This window comes from Lactuca serriola, chromosome 4 (assembly GCF_051521515.1).
Source record: "Lactuca serriola cultivar US96UC23 chromosome 4, Lser_US96UC23_V15, whole genome shotgun sequence".
NCBI classification, from domain to species: domain Eukaryota; kingdom Viridiplantae; phylum Streptophyta; class Magnoliopsida; order Asterales; family Asteraceae; genus Lactuca; species Lactuca serriola.
This window is the reverse complement of record NC_136411.1, coordinates 198,815,001-198,835,909: the sequence shown is the minus strand read 5'-3', so window position 1 is coordinate 198,835,909 and position 20,909 is coordinate 198,815,001. Positions and strand designations below refer to the sequence as shown.

The 20,909-nt window shown below is 39.1% G+C and overlaps 1 non-coding gene across 1 annotated transcript; it reads right to left on the bottom strand.

Moving 5' to 3' along the window:
- Positions 1-20,059: 20,059 nt before the first annotated feature.
- LOC145103469 (small nucleolar RNA R71) lies at positions 20,060-20,166 on the bottom strand. Its single transcript, XR_013706561.1, has one exon. It is a non-coding gene; the product is annotated as a small nucleolar RNA R71 (small nucleolar RNA).
- Between the last annotated feature and the right edge of the window lie 743 nt (positions 20,167-20,909).

Below are 20,909 nucleotides of genomic sequence, written 5' to 3'. Positions count from 1 at the left end.
CAGCATAGCTCTTTTGACGATCCTGAGCTGCTAACATTCTTTCCCTAATTATTTTCAACTTTTCAGCAGTTTGATGAACCATCTCCGGTCCCATAAACTGCTTTTCCCCAGCCTCAAGCCAACAAGACGGCGTACGACACTTCTGTCCATACAAAGCTTGGTAAGGTGCCATCTTAATGCTCGAGTGGAAACTATTATTATAGGAAAATTCTACCAAAGGTAAATGTTCATCCCAATTACCTAGGAATTCCAAGGTACATGCTCTTAGCATATCTTCAAGTGTTTGTATCGTTCGTTCGCTCTGACCATCAGTCTGCGGATGGTAAGTTGTACTTAAACACAACTTGGTACCTAATTCCTCTTGTAGACTTTTCCAAAACCTCGAGGTGAAACAGATATCACGATCTGACACAATCGTTAACGGAACACCGTGAAGCCTCACAATTTCCTTCACGTAAGAATTCACAAGCTTTTCCATAGACCATTTCTCCTTGGCTGCTATGAAATGCGCACTCTTAGTGAATCGATCAACGACCACCCAAATCATGTCGTGACCATTCTTTGTTCTGGGCAGTTTAGTGACAAAATCCATAGCAATGTCTTCCCACTTACCCATAGGCACATGCAATGGTTCTAAACTCCCATATGGTTTCTGATGTTGTGTCTTTACTCTCGCACAAGTCACACACTCAGCCACATACTTAGCAACATCAAGCTTCATCGTCGGCCACCAGTAGTAGGGTTTTAGGTCCCTATACATTTTAGTGCTACCGGGATGAATCGAGTACATGGTTTTGTGAGCTTCTTCCATCAGAAGATCTCTGACTCCTCCTGTCTTAGGTATCCAAATCCGATCTTGGAACACCTTCAGTCCATGACTGTTTACACCGAACACTAACGTTTTGCCCAAACGTTTTGCCCAAACGTTCCTCCTTTCGGTCATTCTTCTCAGAAGCTTCACTTTGAGCTTTCTTTATACATGCCAAAATAGTCGAGACAACTTCAATTCTCAATGCTCTTGGCCTTTTCCTTTCAAGATTGACTTTCCGACTGAGAGCATCAGCAACAACATTAGCCTTACTGGGGTGGTAAAGTATCTCGCAGTCGTAGTCTTTAAGTAATTCTAGCTAGCGTCGTTGCCTCATATTCAATTCCTTCTGACCAAAGAGATATTGGAGACTCTTATGATCAGTGAAAAGTTTGCACTTTGTGCCATAGAGGTAATGCCTCCATATCTTCAAAGCGAAAACTACCGCTGCCAACTCCAAATCATGAGTCGGGTAGTTCTTTTCATGCTCTTTCAGCTGTCAAGACGCATATGCTATCACCTTTTCTCTTTGGGTCAAAACACAACCCAATCCAACCCCAGACGTATTGCTATAAACAGCGAAGTCTTCAACTCCATCGGGTAGAGAAAGTATCGGTGCCTCGCATAGTTTCTTCTTTAGCTTCTCGAATGCTTCTTTATGCTTATCATTCCAAGCATAAGTAGCTCCTTTGTGGGTCAAAGCTGTCAACAGAGTAGCGATCGAAGAAAAACCTTGGATAAACCTTCGGTAATATCCGGCTAATCCCAAAAAGCTTCGGATCTCCGTGGGACTTTTCGGTTGTTCCCACTTCATCACAGCTTCGATCTTCGCTGGATCAACCATTATCCCTTCTTGGTTGACCACGTGACCCAAGAATTGGACTTCACGAATCCAAAAATCACATTTGGAGAACTTAGCATACAACTTCTCCTTCTTCAAGACTTCTAACACTTCTCGCAAGTGTCTGCCATGCTCCTCTTGGCTTTTCGAATAAATCAGAATGACATCTATGAACACTATCATAGATTTATCAAGGAACGGATTACAAACCCTATTCATTAAATCCATGAATGCTGCTGGAGCATTGGTTAGTCCAAACGACATAACCAAAAACTCGTAGTGTCCATATCGGGTTCTGAATGCAGTCTTCTCTATATCCTGCTCTCTTACTTTCAGCTGACGATATCTTGACCTTAGGTCGATCTTTGAAAAATAACTTGAACCTTGTAGTTGATCGAACATGTCATCAATCCTCGGCAACGGATATCTATTCTTTATTGTTGCCTTATTTAGCTCTCGGTAATCAATGCACATTCTCATACTTCCATCTTTCTTCTTCACAAATAACACTGGAGCTCCCCAGGGTGATGATCTTGGTCTAATGAAACCTTTGTCCAATAACTCCTGAAGTTGCATCATCAGCTCCTTCATCTCCGTAGGTGCTAATCGATAAGGTGCTTTTGCAATTGGCGTTGTTCCGGGCAACAAGTCAATACGGAATTCCACTTGTCGATCAGGCGGTAATCCAGGAAGATCTTCGGGAAATACTTCCGGATAATCACACACAACGGGAATATTTGGCATCACCTTCTTTTCCTTCTTAGCATCGATCACGAATGCTAAGTATGATGTACACCCCTTGGTCAAACATTTTCTGGCTTTCATTAGAGAAATGATTCCAGAATTTACTCTGTGTTTATCTTCATACACCATAAATGATTCCTTCCCAGGCGGGTTCACTTTCACTATCTTCTTCTTACACAAAATTTCGGCATCATTGGTGCTAAGCCAATCCATTCCCAATACGATGTCGAAACCATTAAGTTCTATATGCAATAATTCCTCGTGGAACTTATTCCCATTCAGATCAATTAAGATGTTGTTCATATGATGGATAACAGGTACAAACTTGCCACTAGCAACTTCGACTAATAAGGCATTATCTAGTCTAAGAACAAGCAAAGCTAGTTTTCTACCAAATTCATGCGATATAAAGGAGTAGTTGGCTCCAGAATCAAATAAAATTTGGGCAGGCAATGTGTTTACGAGAAAGGTACCTGAAGCAACATCAGCTTCATCTTTAGCAGCTTCTAGTGTCATCTGGAATGCTCTCGCCTTTGGCTTTGGCGGAATGTTGGGTCTAGCTGCCTCCTTCTTCTTCGGGCAGTCCCTCGACATGTGTCCCTCCTCACCACAACCATAGCAAACCTTCTTAGAGAGGGTGCATTCATTTGCATAGTGCCCTGGCTTTCCACATTTGTAGCATGTGGCCACTACCTCACATTTTCCATGATGCTTCTTCTTACATTTGTCGCACCATTTCGCTTCGCCTCCACTTCCCCTCGAACCAGACTTCGAGAACTTGTTTTTCTTATTGGACCCTGAAGTTCCATCGAACTTCCTCTTTTCACTAACTTCTATCCTTTCCATACCATTTTCCTTCTACTGGGCCTCCACATTCTTAGCTGCACGAACAACCGTTTTCAGAGTAGTTGCCATCTTGACTGTCGGACCAAAGTCGGCAGGCAGTCCATTAGCAAACCTCTCAATCTTGGAGAGTTCCATTGGCACTAGGTACGGAAATAATTTCATTTTCTCAGTGAATGTAGTAGCATAGTCATCTATGCTCATCCTCCCCTTCTTCAAGTTTTGGAACTCATTGTTCAGATCAATCAGATCTATCTCTGAACAATACTGCACCCTTAGTTGTTCCAAGAACTCCTCCCATGACATTTTCAGGGCTTCCCCTTGTGGCATAATATCTGCCAACAACTTCCACCAACTCAATACTCCAGTCTTCAGTTGTCTAACTGCAAAGACAGTCTTCTGTTTGTTGCTACAGTCGCAACTTTCAAATACCATCTCCATTTCGGAGATCCAATCCATTATCTCAACAGGCTTTGGGCTCCCAGAAATACTTGGCGGCTTGGCGCCCAAGAAGTTCTTGTACATTCGCCCATCCTTGTTGTTTCTCCTTTCCGGATTGTTCCTTCGTTCTCCTTGAGTCCCAACTTGACTCATAATGCGACTATTGTTCCCTTCCTCCGATTGCTCGGGAATCGATTCGGGTTCCTCAATAGGTATGATAGGTTCGTCCATATTATCATGCAACATCTGTCGGATCTCATCCCTTTGTTCGGCTAACATAGCCCGAATCATGGCTTGCACCCCAGCCATTGTTATTGGTTCTGTTGTTGCTGCTACAACAGGTATTTGCTCAATCACTGGCGGTTGATTCCTGTTTTCATCCGCGTTTCCAACGCCACTCCTTGTTCTCACCATTTTTGATCTACACACCGAATAAGGTGAAATTTAGATCTTCATTCACGATAGATTTCAAATCATCCTTATCACTCCGAAACGATTACATGCTAGTTCTAATATCGTATACATATGCTTAGAATCCTAAACACATAAACCTTCAGATCCGGTTGGCAACAAACCGTAGATCCGAACAAATAATATCATAGATGGCAACATATAACATTTAGCACATAAAAGCATTTTAGGCAACTTTCCTAAAAATAAACTAGTGCTCGTGTCTAAAATCCAACAGACACACATCTCAAAATTCCACTTAGCATTCTAAGTTTAAGTCTAGAAATCCTACAAATTCCTAGTTCACTTAAACTAATGCTCTGATACCAACTGTGACATCCCCAAAATCACGGCCAGAAAAGACCGATTTCATTTATGTTTTTTAAAATAATTTCAGAGTAAATCCTTTTGATTAAAAAGTGTTGCGGAATTTGTTCCCAAAACAAAACATGATAAAATAATATTTATCAAAGCATTTCATCAAGAGATGCATTTTCATTATATAATCAAACTCGGGATGTCATGTTCCGATACATACCATAAAGCATAAACGATAACATTACAAGTCATTCAACAAATATATACATATACAGACTTGTAAACAAAACAACTCGATGATTCATCCATCTTACGCACTTGCGCCACTTCCTCTAATACAAATAAAACTGAGTGGGTCAGGCTTGGGAGCATGGTGATCATATAGGGTTTTCAACCCACAATAAATAAATTATAATTAATTTCACCAACCCATCACTATCCCAATTACCCATTCCCGTTATCCTCACTTTACGTCCCTAAAACAACATCTATCTCAAGGGACCTAATCTAGGATTTTCATCGGGACGGACATTACTGCTAAGGGGTTTCCTCGACAATAGATATCCTAAAGGCAACCATGAGGGGGATAGAGTACACCGGTGAACACATCGTTCACAACACCTACAGGTTATGAACCTGCTAATGTTCCACATGACTGTCTAGAAAGAGTTTGTGCTCGTTATCCATACTCCGCTGAATAACTAGATCAACAACAACAACATCGAGGCCTCTCATCTGTTTATTACACACCAACTATCTACCCAACATATTAGTAGATAAAAATATATATTTTTATACATAGTTTAAAACCTGTATAGCATTTTCATTCAATATATATTCCACATAACAGATGAGGCACACCCACATAACACGTATTTCATAGAAAACAAATCAGATCTATGAGATTGAAGAGAGTGAATATACATTCACGCACATAACAACAAAATTATACACATAACACGTATTTCATATAAAATACTTCATAATTATGCATTAGAAGAAAGTAACTACACACTCACTTGATCAGAAGATGATCGGACAGCACTACGGCTTGTAGAAGTAGTATTCTTTGGCAGATCTGGAAGATCTTCACAAAAATCGGACTCCTCGCGGGCAGAGCTTCGGCTCGGAAATCTTACTTCTCGAGATATTCGGGACCTCGGGACTTGCTTCGGGGCTTGGGAATGGTAGCGGGACTTCGAGATAATTCTTGCACGAAAAACGATGCAAAAACGCGAGAAAAAGGAAAGAAATGAGCAAACTACTCGGTTGCCCTCGACCTCCTTTTATAGGGGCTGGAAGGTTGAATTACGTTAGGCGTAACTTGAGAATATTTAATAAACTTCAAAATTTCATATCTTCCTCATACGAACTCCGTTTTCGACATTCTTTATATCCACGCGTAGGTGAGACTACGATCTACAACTTTCGTTTAGACTCCGTCGGCTAATTTTGAGTTTATTTTTATTATTTATTTTTAGTAGGCCGGGACAAGAAAATTCCGTTATAAATACATAACTTCTTCATCCGACGTCCGTTTTCGCCTATCTTTTTATCGTTTTACTCGTATTAACGAGACCTTCCATTCTCATTTAGATTGTTTCGGCTAAAAACCGCTTGATCTTAAATCGAGTATTCGGGCTGCATACTGCTAAGTTGAAACTTCGAAAAATCATAACTTTCTCATACGAAGTCAGATTTGGGCGTTCTTTTTATGCACGCTCTCAGTTTAACGAACTCTACGACTTTCGTTTAGATCACTAAGGCTAAATTTTGCTCTAACGTAAATTTCACTTTTACCGTCATTCAGTGTTGTCGGTTCTGTCGCGAAACTTCGACAGGTCATAACTTCTTCGTTATAACTCGGATTTCGGCATTCTTTATATCTTCGGAATCCTTGTTTCGACCACTACATCTTTGTGCAAAGATATTGGGATTATCCCACACTTAAAATTTGACGCTTATTTTATTCTTAATTCATTAAATTATAATAATTAAGAAAATAAACACATAATTCACATAATACTCAAATATTTCATCATTAATACTTCAAAAAGAGTTACAAGGGTTAACCTACACTATTATATCAATGATAATGCCTAACCTGGAAACGCGGGCGTTACAGTTTAGATGAAATTGTTTATTAAAACTAGGTGGTAGTTGAAAATATAGTTTTTATTTGTGTAAAAAAGTTCGATAAAAATAAATATAAGTTTTTAAAATGTGGGAAAACTTTCATGAAAGTCCCTAAATTTGGATGCATTCACGATGAGGTCCTAATTTTTGTTTTAACAATAATATCTAAAAGATTTGTATTTAAATTTTGGTAATTACTTGATTACCTGGTGTGCACCCAACCATTCTTATATATGGCAAATGAAATATTTATTAAGGACAACTCCAATCCACCTCGTATTTCATTTTTTCTTCATTCACCTTCAACCCTACCTTATTTTCATTTATATTTTTGGAGATATGAATAGTATTCTCCTAAATATGGGGGAATACTATTCATATCTCCAAAAATAGAGTTGAAGTTTTCGTTGTCAATTTTACTCTCTTTCATTTTTATTTTTATATAATTTTAGTTTATTTTTATCTATTAATTATAACTTAAATGCAATATTTAATATTTGTAATATCATGTTATATACTAATTTATATTATTAATCATAAATATGAAGTTTCATATTTATTTATCGAATCCATATAAAAAATTAAATATATATATTAAAGTCTTAAACACGGTAATATAATTTATAAAATATAATAATCAAATATGTTCGTGATCTTGATATATTTGTTATAAATATAATCTTATTTATTTAATAATTATTTATAATAAAGTAATAATTACTTAACTTTATTATATACAAACATTTTATTTATGATAATATAATTTGCAATATTTTTGTAATGAAAAAATATAATATATATTTGTTAAATTTAATTAGTAGATGGGTGTATTTGACAATATATATATATATATATATATATATATATATATATATATATATATATATATATATATATATATATATATATATATATAAGTTATGAAAATGGAATATTTGTAACAACGTAAATTTTCAAAACAATTTTTCATTTCTTTAAAACATAATTTCATTCAAGACAAACCATAAAATCCAATGTAACATGGTCATAATACAAAACATATCAATCCTAAGATCAAACATATCCAAATCCGCCTGTGTGTGTACGAGTCATGTTGGCGCCTTACCATGGTCCTCACTAGTACCTGAAACAAATTACACATAAACATTGTAAGCAAGAAGCTTAGTGAGTTCCCCAATATACCACTTATATACATACGCCTTTCCAGGCCATACTCCACACGACCTTCCGGTCCATGTGTCTCAGGGGACTTCCGTCCCAACCCGGTAAACCTTCCGGTCCTACCCGTGTCGACCTTCCGGTACATAACTCCCTGACCTTCCGGTCCACATCATAATGCCTTCCGGCCCATATCAAGCATATCATACATATCACATACATAGCGCATACGAAACAGGCAACTCATAGCATACAATGTGTATATCTCATAGCATACCAGACCTTCTGGTCACACATAGGTACCCTTCCAGGTACAGTATAGTGAGAAGACTCACCTCGTATGATGTCTAGTACCTCATGTGCTCGATATCTCTGAATCTCGAAACAACGACCTAGCCTCGCCTAATCACAACAAATAATCATTCCAAATCATTAACGGCTCTCAAGGCTATACTACACCCCTTTCTACAATCCCACAGAAGGGTAAAAGACCATTTTACCCATCCCTGACTCAAAAGTCCACATTATGACCAACACCCTACAAGTCAACAAAAGTCAACAACAAGCAGTACGCGGGGCATACCAACTCCTGTACATGGGGCGTACTCTTGCACTCCAGAATCGGGGAACGCGACCCCCTACGCGGCGCGTACTGGGATTATGCCCAGCGTAAATCCCAGTTTCTTACTTTCTTCATTTTAGTGTCTTAAACAGTTAAGACATAATCTCACATTCCAGATTTGGCCATTCTAATACCTCTTAATCCATAAAGTCAAAACCTTTAAGCCTTTGCATGGCTATAAAGGTTCCCACACCTTCTAACACCTTTCCTTTCTCCTCCAAAAGTCTAGATCTCATGCATGGCTCAACATTCACGTCCAAGATTGCAGTTTTATGAACATACAACTCATATAGTCCTGAAATATGATAGATCTAAGCCAATGGAGACTATTTGCTGATAAAGTCTCCATCTTGGGACCAAAAACCCTAGAATTTGGTCCAAGAAGCACACAACACAAATAACAAGGAATGTTCTGAGCTTTATACCTTAGGAAGAAGCTCCAACCTTTGTAGACCTCAGATCTACTCTTGTCCACCAACTTCTAGCTCCTACAATGGCCTCCTCTTCACTTTCACCACCTTGAAATGACACTTTGAAGCTTAGAACACTCACACACAAGCTAAGGACGAAGGGAATACTCTCTTAGGGTTTCTTTCTGTGAAATGGTGGCTGAGAGACAAGACCATATCATTCCTTTTATAGCCCTCAAGTCATATTAGGGTTTTGCATCTGGGCCGATTACGCCCGGCGCAACCTTAGGTACGCCCAATGTACCCGGATGAATCTGCGTACAAAATAAGCGCGCGAGTATGCACAGCGTACTCCTTAGTACGCCCAACATACTCACAAGCTTAGCTTTACATAAAGGGACATAACATGACAACTTGTAAAAGAAGAAGGGTTAAATGGTTGAACCTGAATTTCGGGATGTTACAATTCTCCCCCACTAGAACCAGACTTCGCCCTCGAAGTCTTATACCAAAAACAACTCCGGATGCTGCTCCCGCATCTCTGACTCTGACTCCCACATCAGCTCAGACCCCTTCCGATGTTGCCACTGAACCTGCACCAATGGTACCTCCTTGTTCACCAGAACCTTGATCTTCCGATCTCGAATCGCAATTGGTCTCTCGACATAATTTTGGCCCCCACCTGAATATCCTCCTGTGGCACTACCGCCGACTTGTTGGCTATACACTTCCTCAACTGAGACACGTGGAAGGTATCATGCCTACCCTCGCAATTGATGGTTTTTGAGCATTCTAACACTTCCTAAGTGTACATGCAACCCTAATAACCTTGGATCTATTTTTGTCTAATTATCATGCAAAGTTGAATTCCAAGGTTATATTCCTATCTAGCATACATGGGGAACAATTTTTAACTTGAATGAAAGATAGAATAACTTACCTTGTTGTTTCTTATGTTCCTTGAAACCTTGTGAGCCTAGCACCCCAAGTGTGATGCCTCAAATGCTTCACACAACACCAAATGCTCTTGGAAAGACTTTTGAGAGAATACACACTTCTTAAAATCATCCTAGCCCTCTTGTTTCATATGTGACGCCAATTTTGGTGGAGAATGGGATTCTTATATAGTGTTGACACATCTAGGGTTACACCATGTAAACCCTAATGTGTCATGACTCTTCATTTCCATGACCCATGAGTTTGTAACTCCCATGGAGCATCCTATGGGTGGAACCCAACTTGATAATCCATGGAGCCTCTTAGCCCACTAACAAGATATGGATGATTTACATAATCAACCCATATATTTAATTAGTTATCTTTTGATCACTTAATTAATTCTAAATTAATTCTTGATCAAACTAATTAAATAATATTATTAATATATTAGAACTTATAATATATTAATAATCTCCAAGTGTTATTTCTCTCATTCAGTCTATCCAATTGCATGGTGCCATGCAACCCAAATGGACCATGCCAGGTCGGGTCAAGTACATACTAGAAATAGTTATGGACTTAGACACCTTATCCAACAGTCTCCCACTTGGATAAGTCTAATAACTATTACTGCAAGTATGACTTCAGGAACCGATCGGAAATCGTAGCTCTTTTCAAGGTTTCTCGGAACTGAGAAGATGATGGTACGCCATTTAAGATAAGGGATCATATAATCCTCTGTTCTAGATATCAGCCGGACAAATACATGGAACAGTGTCTTACTTATTGTCCAGCAGTTTGTTTCCCGATTTCCGATTTGTTTGACAAAGAACTTAATTGAACACATCAACTTAGTTCTGACCGGGCCTGGTACATAGGTCAAAACAAAATCATCGAGGGGCCCAGATATCAACTTCTAATCCAAGAAGGAACAGATAAACTTCGACTCATATGTTTGTTCTACCACTCATTGAATTATACACAAAAGCACATTTTATAACATCGAGTTACCAATGCATTTTCGTACAATCAATGCATAACCAACTTGTAAGTAGCAAATCATATCTCTAGGTTTGAAGACTTATATGATATTACCGTCTCACGATCACTCGAGATAGAATTCCATGAAGTGATTCCAGTGAGCGTGGGTTGAGTCCAATGCTCAGAACTTATGAGCACTCATGATTGTTGTAGCCTTGTCCAACACCGTAGACCTCTGCAACCAATCATGACAGTCTTGATTCATACCTACTTCCGACATATGACCGACTGTGGAGGTTTGAATAATATGTTATATCAAACAAAATTATTCTGGAAGTCAAAACATGCAAAAGAAATATAGTAAACGATCGACAAGAGATAGCAACACTTTACTCATAAATAAAATACCTTTTATTCATCATCTAATGTCAATTACACTTTACAAATTTCGAGGTTATCTAACTACTAAATCTAATATCATCCTTCAGCCCTATGCTCCTATCATCATTCTTTACCGCAGCCCAGTGTGCCTTGCCAGGGTTCCCCTGATACCTGCTAACCATGCTCAGGGCAAATGCTACATCAGGTTGGGTACACGTCATAGCATACATGATCGATCCTACAGCCAAAGCATAAGGTATTCGACTCATTTCTGCTATCTCAGCCTTAGTGCTAGGGCTTTGTGTCTTACTCAATTTGGCGTTACTCTGGATGGGTAACTCTCCTTTCTTGGAGTCCTGCATGCTGAATCTCTTCAGCACCTTATCCAAGTAGGTACTCTGACTAAGTCCAATTAGTCTTTTACTCCGGTTTCTCAAAATCCTTATCCCTAGAATATAGGCAACTTCTCCTAGGTCCTTCATAGAGAAACACTTCCCAAGCCAGGACTTAACTTCCTGCAGAGTTGGGATGTCATTTCCTATGAGTAGTATGTCATCCACATACAACACCAAAAAGCTAACTATACTCCCACTAGCCTTGACATACACACAAGATTCATCTTCACTCCTAGAAAAGCCAAATTCCTTGACCTTTTCATCAAAGCAAAGATTCCATCTGTGAGGTGCTTGCTTCAATCCATAAATGGATTTCTCAAGCTTACACACTCTATTAGGGTACTCGTTGCTGACAAAACCTTCTGGCTGACTCATGTAAACATCTTCAGTCAACTTTCCATTAAGGAAAGCGGTTTTGACATGCATTTGCCAAATTTCATTGTCATGAAATGCAGCTATGGCTAACATAACCCTAATAGACTTAATCTTGGCTACTGGAGAAAAGGTCTCATCATAATCCACTCCAGGAATTTGAGAGAAGCCCTTTGCAACCAGTCTAGCCTTATAAGTGTGTACATTACCATCCATGTCGGTCTTCTTCTTGAAGATCCATTTGCACCCTACTGTCTTACGACCTGGTTCATTCTCAACCAAGTTCCAAACTTGATTGTCATACATGGATTGTATCTCGCTATCCATTGCCTCTTTCCACTTGGCTGACTCAGGGCCTGCCATGGCTTCCGTGTAACTGTTAGGTTCATCCAGACCTATCAGTGTCCCATCACCGATAAGTGTATCACCTTCTGCAGTAATATGGAATCCATAGTAATGTGCAGGTGCATTCCTAACTCTCGTGGAACGCCTAAGAGGTACAGACTTGTCAATTTGCTCAACAGGAGTTTCCTCCTCAAGTTGAGTCCTTCACCGCTTGACTCTTGAAGTTCTTCAAGGTAAATTTGCCTCCCATTGTCTCCTTGGATTATAAACTCTCTCTCTCGAAAGACTCCTCTTCTTGCTACAAAGACCACATTATCACTAGGTATGTAGAAGAGGTAACCAAAGGATCGCTGTGGGTAACTGATGAAAATACACCTCTCGCTTCGAGGTTCAAGCTTATCATGAGTCTCGCATCTCACGAAAGCCTCGCAACCCCAAATCTTGATGTGGTCTAGTTTAGGTACTTTACCAGTCCACATCTCGTGAGGAGTTTTGGCAACTTTCTTTGTAGGGACTAGATTAAGAATATGGGTGGCAGTCTCTAAGGCATACCCCCAGAATGAAATTGGTAGCGAAGCTCGACTCATCATGGAACGAACCATATCCAACAAGGTTCGATTACGCCTCTCAGCCACACCATTCAACTGTGGTGTCCTGGGAGGTGTCAGTTGTGAGACAATCCCACATTCCCTGAGATAGTCGAGGAACTCTGAACTAAGATACTCACCACCTCGATCGGATCGAAGCATCTTAATGTTCCTGCCCAATTGAGTCTCGACTTCCTGTTTAAATTCCTTAAACCTTTCGAAAGTCTCTGACTTATGCTTGATTAAGTAGACATATCCATATCTACTATAATCATCAGTAAAAGTCAAATAATAACGATTAGCATCCCTTGTGGCATGTTTGAATGGTCCACACACATCCATGTGTACAAGGTCCAACAAACCTTCACCCCTCTCACAAGAACCTGTGAAGGGTGACTTTGTCATTTTTCCAAGTAAGCATGATTTGCAACTATCATCTGACTTTAGGTCAAATGACTCCAAGACTCCATCCTTTTGGAGTTGGCCTATGCGTTTCTTGCTTATATGTCCAAGACGACAATGCCATAATGATGCTTTATCCAAGTTATTATTATTAACAGAATCAATACACAATACATTATTTCCTAAGTTATCAACCACAGATACTGTTTCATACACGCCATCACAAGGTAATGCTTTAAAATAAAGAACATTATTAAAGAAAGCATTAATCGAACCAACTTCATTATCAAATGAAAAGGTGAAACCTTGTTTATACAATGCATGAAAGGAAATAATATTTCTTGCCATTTCTGGCGAATAACAACACTTATTCAAATCTAAACTAAACCCACTACTTAGCGATAAAGTATAAACTCCAATCTTGGTGACAGGTGAAGCTTTCCTGTTTCCCATGATCAAGTTTATTCTTCCTTGCTCCACATCCTCACTTCTTCTTAGTCCCTGTAAATCAGATTAGATATGAATACCACAACCGGTATCAAGGACCTAAGAATTAGAATGGGGTGAGTTATTAGATAAGATAGTGTAAATACCTGCATGGTTGGGTTTAACTTTCCCATCCTTCACATCTTGCTGGTATTTTGGGCAGTTCCGCTTCCAATGTGATTTTTCATGGCAATAGAAGCATTTAGCCTCTTTTGGGTCAGAAGAAGGAGTGACTAAACCTTTCTTGGTTCCACTTGAAGAAGAGCCATCAAGGGTCCGAGCCTTGGTACCCTTTGAAGAGCTCTTTCTCTTCTTCCCTCGACTTTTCCTGATTGCCAAGACAGGGGCGGAGTTGGTAGGAGTAGGAGTAGTAACAACCGCCTAACCCTTAAGACCACTTTTCGCGGTCTTTAAGAGTCCTTGAAGTTTGCTGAGAGTGACCTCTTCCTTGTTCATGTGGTATGTCATGCGGAATTGATCATAACATGAAGGTAAGGAGTGCAAAATGATATCTATTGCAAGCTCCTTAGGGAAGTTCACATTTAGCTTCAGCAAACGGTCCACAAATCTTTGCATTTTCTGCATTTGGCCCGTGATGGGTTCACCATCCTTCATGCGAGTTGTTATCATGGAGGAGATGATTTCATACCTCTCTTGTCGTGCACTTTGATGGTATCTTTCCATCAGATCTTGGTGCATTTCATAAGGGTAGAAATCCTCATAGGGCTTTTGGAGTTCCGCTGTCATCGTGGCCATCATGATGCATGCCACTTTTGTAGCATCCCTTTCATGTGCCTGAAAGTCAGCGATCTCCCGGGGAGTTGCAGTGGTCTCATCAATCTCCTTAAGCTCCTTCTCAAGGACATATTCTTTGTCCTCATATCGGGTAATCATCCTGAAGTTTACGATCCACTCATTGAAGTTGGATCCATCAAAAGTGACTTTCCCACACAAGTTCATAAGGGTAAAGGAGCCATTAGGATTAGAGCTAGAAGCAGCATTGTTTGAAGACATCTGAAGGAAGAGGACAAGATTAGTTTAGATATTAACAGAGTCCTTAATAATACACCTAAATGTAATATTAAGGCTAGGATCCAATCACAATATATTATAACTTAGAAGAGGTATGTTGTAATCCAAGCTATAACATATTTGAAAGGTAGGTGAATGACGATACACCAATTTCCACCACGAAAACCGAAATATTAAATATTAGGTTTTTGATTGGTTCTTAGAAATTCCTAGATTCTTTGAGATTCAATGAACTTTTCAAAGGCATGTTTCAATCTCGAGTGTGCCCTCCAAGTTTTGTGACTGGGATACCGAGGATCACAAGATGAGGTGTGAAGTAACCATGCAAATCACTTGGTACCCTTAAACTTTATCACTCAATCGATGTGCCGGTAAACCACACACGCTCCACCGATACTATAATAAACCTTAAGTCACCCTTTACCTACCTTGTTAAGTCCAAGTTAGTGTGCCGGTTAACCACACACGCTCCACCAACGACTTAAACAAAGTGTAAAGTGTAATTTCATGGATTAGCACCTTATTCATATTTTTCCTAAAGTAACTAAGATTGGGAATTTAATAAAACATTTAGTTACTTTATAATATTCATCATACTTTTAATGAGAATTTATATGTCCTTGTCTTACCCGTTCGGCTAACGACCCTCCACCAGTCAAGCAAGCGGTGGGTGAGAGTGGACACCCATTAAGTTGCCATTTTATAGGCAACAACCTTATACCCACCTTATAGACCGGCTTCGTGAATGAGGCGTACTAGCGGTAAGACAACTTTGTTCTTATACATATATATATATATATATATATATATATATATATATATATATATATATATATATATATAATTATTAAATCATAAAAATATAAGTATAAGGGTTGAATTTTAACTTTTAAAATTCTAAGGGTTGGAACTAAAGTTTTAATATGACTTTACTTGTTCCAAAACTTGAGGGCAAGTTTTGTAAACTTTCAAAACTTTTCATTTCTTGTAACTTATGAGTTTAATAGAGTAATAAAAATGAAGACTCTTCATTTTTCTAACTATTGTGTTCTTTTAATGGTTTTCATTCAAGTGACTTTTGGTTTTCCATAACTTGAGGACAAGTTATGGACTCCATTAAAACACATTATGATCAAGAATTAAACTACCACATAGGTTACAAATAATTCCTATGATCATCTAAACATCATAAGATCAAGAACATGAATATGAACACTTTCATGAATCAAAATTACACTTAAAACTTTGTAATTTTGATAACTAGTTGTTGTAAATGAATTAGCAAAGACATTACTCCATCTAAAACAAGCTTTCAAGTACCAAAACAGTTTAGGGTAATGTTTCTAGCCCATTTCCATCAACTAAAGTCGAAAATCTGCACTCTGTGGCTCCTACTCGCCGAGTGCATGAACCTACTCGGCGAGTAGGTTGAAGATACAAGTGAACTCGGCGAGTCCCCCCATGGACTCAGCGAGTTCATCATGCAGACAGCAAGTTTTTCGACTTTTTTCAACTTTTTAGCACAAATAACAAACAAACAAGCCTAGGCTCTGATACCACTGATGGTTTTTGAGCATTCTAACACTTCCTAAGTGTACATGCAACCCTAATAACCTTGGATCGATGTTTGTCTAATTATCATGCAAAGTTGAATTCCAAGGTTATATTCCTATCTAGCATACGTGGGGAACATTTTTTAACTTGAATGAAAGATAAAATAACTTACCTTGTTGTTGCTTATGTTCCTTGAAACCTTATGAGCCTAACACCCCAAGTGTGATGCCTCAAATGCTTCACACAACACCAAATGCTCTTGGAAAGACTTTTGAGAGAATACACACTTCTTAAAATCGGCCTAGCCCTCTTGTTTCATATGTGTAGCCGATTTTGGTGGAGAATGGGATTCTTATATAGTGTTGACACATCTAGGGTTACACCATGTAAACCCTAATGTGTCATGACTCTTCATTTCCATGACCCATGGGTTTGTAACTCCCATGGAGCATCCTATGGGTGGAACCCAACTTGATAATCCATGGAGCCTCTTAGCCCACTATACAAGATATGGATGATTTACATAATCAACCCATATATTTAATTAGTTATCTTTTGATCACTTAATTAATTCTAAATTAATTCTTGATCAAACTAATCAAATAATATTATTAATATATTAGAACTTATAATATATTAATAATCTCCAAGTGTTATTTCTCTCATTCAGTCTATCCAATTGCATGGTGCCATGCAACCCAAATGGACCATGCCAGGTCGGGTCAAGTACATACTAGAAATAGTTATGGACTTAGACACCTTATCCAACAACAATCACTCTAAACAGCCCAATATACCGGGGCCCGAGCTTGTCCCTCCTCCTGAATCGAATCACTCCTTTCGAAGGAGACACCTTCAGGAGTACAAAATCCGCAATCTGAAACTCAAGCTCGGATTGTCGCCTATCTGCATAACTTTTCCGGTGACTCTGAGTGGTCAACAACCTCTGTGTTACCTGTTGTATCTGCTCTGTCATCCGAAGCACTATCTCCGTACTACCCATCACACGTTGCCCTACTTCACCCCAGCAAATGCGGGTCCGACACTTCCTCCCATACAACTGCTCAAAGGGCGGCATACCAATGCTCGAGTGATGGCTGTTGTTATAGGAAAACTCAGCCAAGGGAAAATACGTGTCCCAACTCCCTCCAAAATCCAATACACATGCCCGAAGCATGTCCTCGAGCGTCTGAATCATTCGCTCACTTTGTCCGTCCACCTGTGGGTGGTATGCGGTACTGAAATGCAGCCTCGTACCTAACTCCTCGTGAAACTTCTTCCAAAATCTGGAAGTAAAACGCACATCTCGGTCTGAAACAATCGAGATCGGAACTCCATGCCGCGATACCACCTCCCTCACGTACAACTCTGCCAGCCTCTCAACAGAAGAGCTCTCACTGATAGCAAGAAAGTGAGCGCTCTTCGTCAACCTATCCACAATCACCCAAATCGCATCGACACCACTTGCAGTCTGATATGTGCATAATTAGTTAATTATTTAGTATACATTTTTATTCATTTTTAACTAATTATGTGAATAATATGGACAAAAGGTATTCAATATTGTTTGAATTTTGTTTTCAGTCCAAAAGACATGCTTGGGAGTGAAAGGGAGCAAGGGAAAGCAATTGAAGACCAAAGAATGAAGATTGAGGAACAAAAGTCCATCTACTCGGCGAGTACATGAGTCTACTCGGCGAGTCCAGCTGAATATTCTAGAAGATAGCCACGACTCCTGATTCAAGACGGATAACAACGAGTCTACTCGGCGAGTTGGGTCTGCTACTCGCCGAGTACCCCCTGTTTTGAGATATCTATAAAAATCAAACCTTTATCTGAGGGGATCACTTTTCTGGCGATTTTTGAAGATCCTTCTGCGATTGAGAACCCTGGAAGACGCTGAGGAATTCTAATCTCCAACCTTTTGAAGAATTGAAGCAACTAGGTTAATCATTCCATTTAGCTTTAGGATTTGAGTAAGTCTAATCTAGTTAAACTTGTTTTTATGTGTGATTTTACTGCAACTATGAGCTAATTTCGTTTTTGTTTCTGTTTGGGGAATACCAAGGAACTCCTATGGTTTAATTCTTAGTTTTTGATTAATTGTTTATTGGTGATCTATTAAATTAAGTTTGTTAATGACCCTTATGCATTAATCACGATTATTTTCTGTTAATTGGAAGACAATTAAGCTGCATGAACATCTCTTAGTTGTTAACCTCATATGTCTATGTGAACACTAACTCATATGCTTAGGAATAATGATTATGAAACTAAGATTAATGAGACAATAATTAGATTAATGTGTGAGCTTGTTTGAGAAACCATCAAATAAGAGGTTAATTGAATTACTAAATTGATTAACCACTACAAATCTTATTTAATCCAAATTATTAATCTAGGGAATTAATTAGTTTAAACACTTGATCACCGCTTAAATTAGTTAATTGTCTAAGGGCTAGGAGTAATGAACATGAACCTAACCACTATAATTGGTAGCCAATAACAATTAATCCATCATAAATACAAATAACCATAGGAGTGAATTGGTTGAACCTAAATAGAAACATCTTTATCAAATTTGGTGAATTAGTTGTTTGCTTTAGTTATTTAGTTAATTAAGTGTTGCTTAAGTTTATAGTCTTGTAAAACTAGAAGAAAAACCTTTTACTTTCATTATTTGCTTTAGTTAAAATTAGTTATTAGTTTAATTTTCTGTTCGTTGAGTTCGATACCTTACTTACTAAACTATATCACTAGAAGACAGGTTCACTGCCTTTGTGTGCTAAATATAATAATAAAAGTAGGGATAAAACAAGTGCATTTTACACACATCAAGTTTTTGGCGTCGTTGCTGGGGAACGGTTCTAAATAATTAATCTAATTCCTAATTTTTTCGATCCTTTGTGTGAGTTTACTTGCATAAAGTTACTTTATTACAGTTTAGTAGTCAGTAATTAGGTTTTAGCATCTGTTTTAGTTTTTAATATTAAGTTATATTTTTTTCAAAATCACACTGGTACTCGCCGAGTGCAATCGCACCTACTCAGCGAGTACAAGCGTATTCAGCAGATAATTTTCGATTTTTTAGTACATTTTTTTGTTCTTTTTACGCTTTTATTCTGTTTATTTCAGGACTTTCATGACCAGAGGATCAAACACCCCGCTGGTACCCCCGTTTGAAGATCCCGAGATCGCATTGAAAAGAAACAAAGGAAAGGACGTGGAGAGTTTGAGTACACCAAAGAAGTCACCCTTGTCCAATTTGAAGACTGTTTTTGGGAAAAAGAAGAGCAGCAAATCAAGAGCATCCAGCGCTTCCTTAGTAATCGACGAACCGACAAAGGAAGATATCGAGTACGAGACCGAGGAAGAAGAGGACCCAACATACGAGCACGAAACCGAGTCCGAGGAAGAGTTAGCTATCACAATGGCTAACATTGATGAAATCCCCATGGGAGAATGGAAGAAGGGGATGAGAGACGACACTGGCCCGGGACTTGTGCAACCCGCAATTCCCGCGACTGCTACCTTCGAACTAAAGGGTCATATCCTAGCTTTACTTAAAGAAATACCTTTTTATGGAAAAGACCATGAAGATGCCTACAAACATTTGGATGAAGTCAATGATGTAGCTGATTACTTCAATGTTCCAAATGTGCCCCACGAGACTCAGCTACTTCGTATGCTTCCGGTGACATTCAAAGGTGCTGCAAAAGACTGGCTCAAGTCACTTCCCCCCGGATCAGTCACCACTTGGGCCAAGATGAAAGAAGAATTCATTGATCACTTTTGCCCACCTTCCAAGATAGCCAAGTTGAAGAAGGCTATTGCTGACTTTGAACAACAAGCTGGAGAGTCGCTATATGAAGCATGGGAGAGGTACAAGAGCTTACTAAGAAACTGCCCACACCATGACCTAAACAGCTAGCAAGAAGTATCCATCTTCTATGATGGAGTCAATGTCACAACCAGGCAGTTACTAGACTCGCAAGGCCCGCTCACAAAGAAGCCACCCCCGGTGATAAAAGAATTGATTGAAGAATTCTATAAACATTCTAGAGAATACCACAACCCTAGACATGATGTCACTAGGGGAGCCGCTTATGCAGCTACAGAAGACTTATCTGCGGTCATGGCTATGCTAAAAACCATGGATATGAGGATGGATAAGATGGATCAAACAATCCATGCTATTCGGGTGGATTGTGAAAACTGCAATGGGCCTCACCTCACTAGAGACTGTGATTTGGATGAGAATGGCAACAAGAAGGCACAAGTATGTTACTCAAGTGGAGACCGATATGATGAAGACTGGCGCAAGCAAAAGAAGGAGTGGCTCCCTTATGAAGAGTACAAGAAAGCCAAGGAGGAAAGGTTTATGCAAAAAGGGAGACGGTTCTACCAAAAGGAGGAGCCGGTGCAAGAGAGGAAGCCAAGCTTGGAAGAAATGCTCACCAAATTTGTAGCTGCCTCAGAAAAAAGACATAGTGATCATGATGCTGCAATTCAAGAAACAAGGACCATGCTTAGGAACCAGCAAGCATCTATCCACAATATAGAGACGCAGCTTGGTCAACTAGCTCAACAAATCAACCAAAGGTCACCGGGCGAACTTCCTAGCAAAACGGAAAATAACCCACAAGGCGCGCACATAAATATAG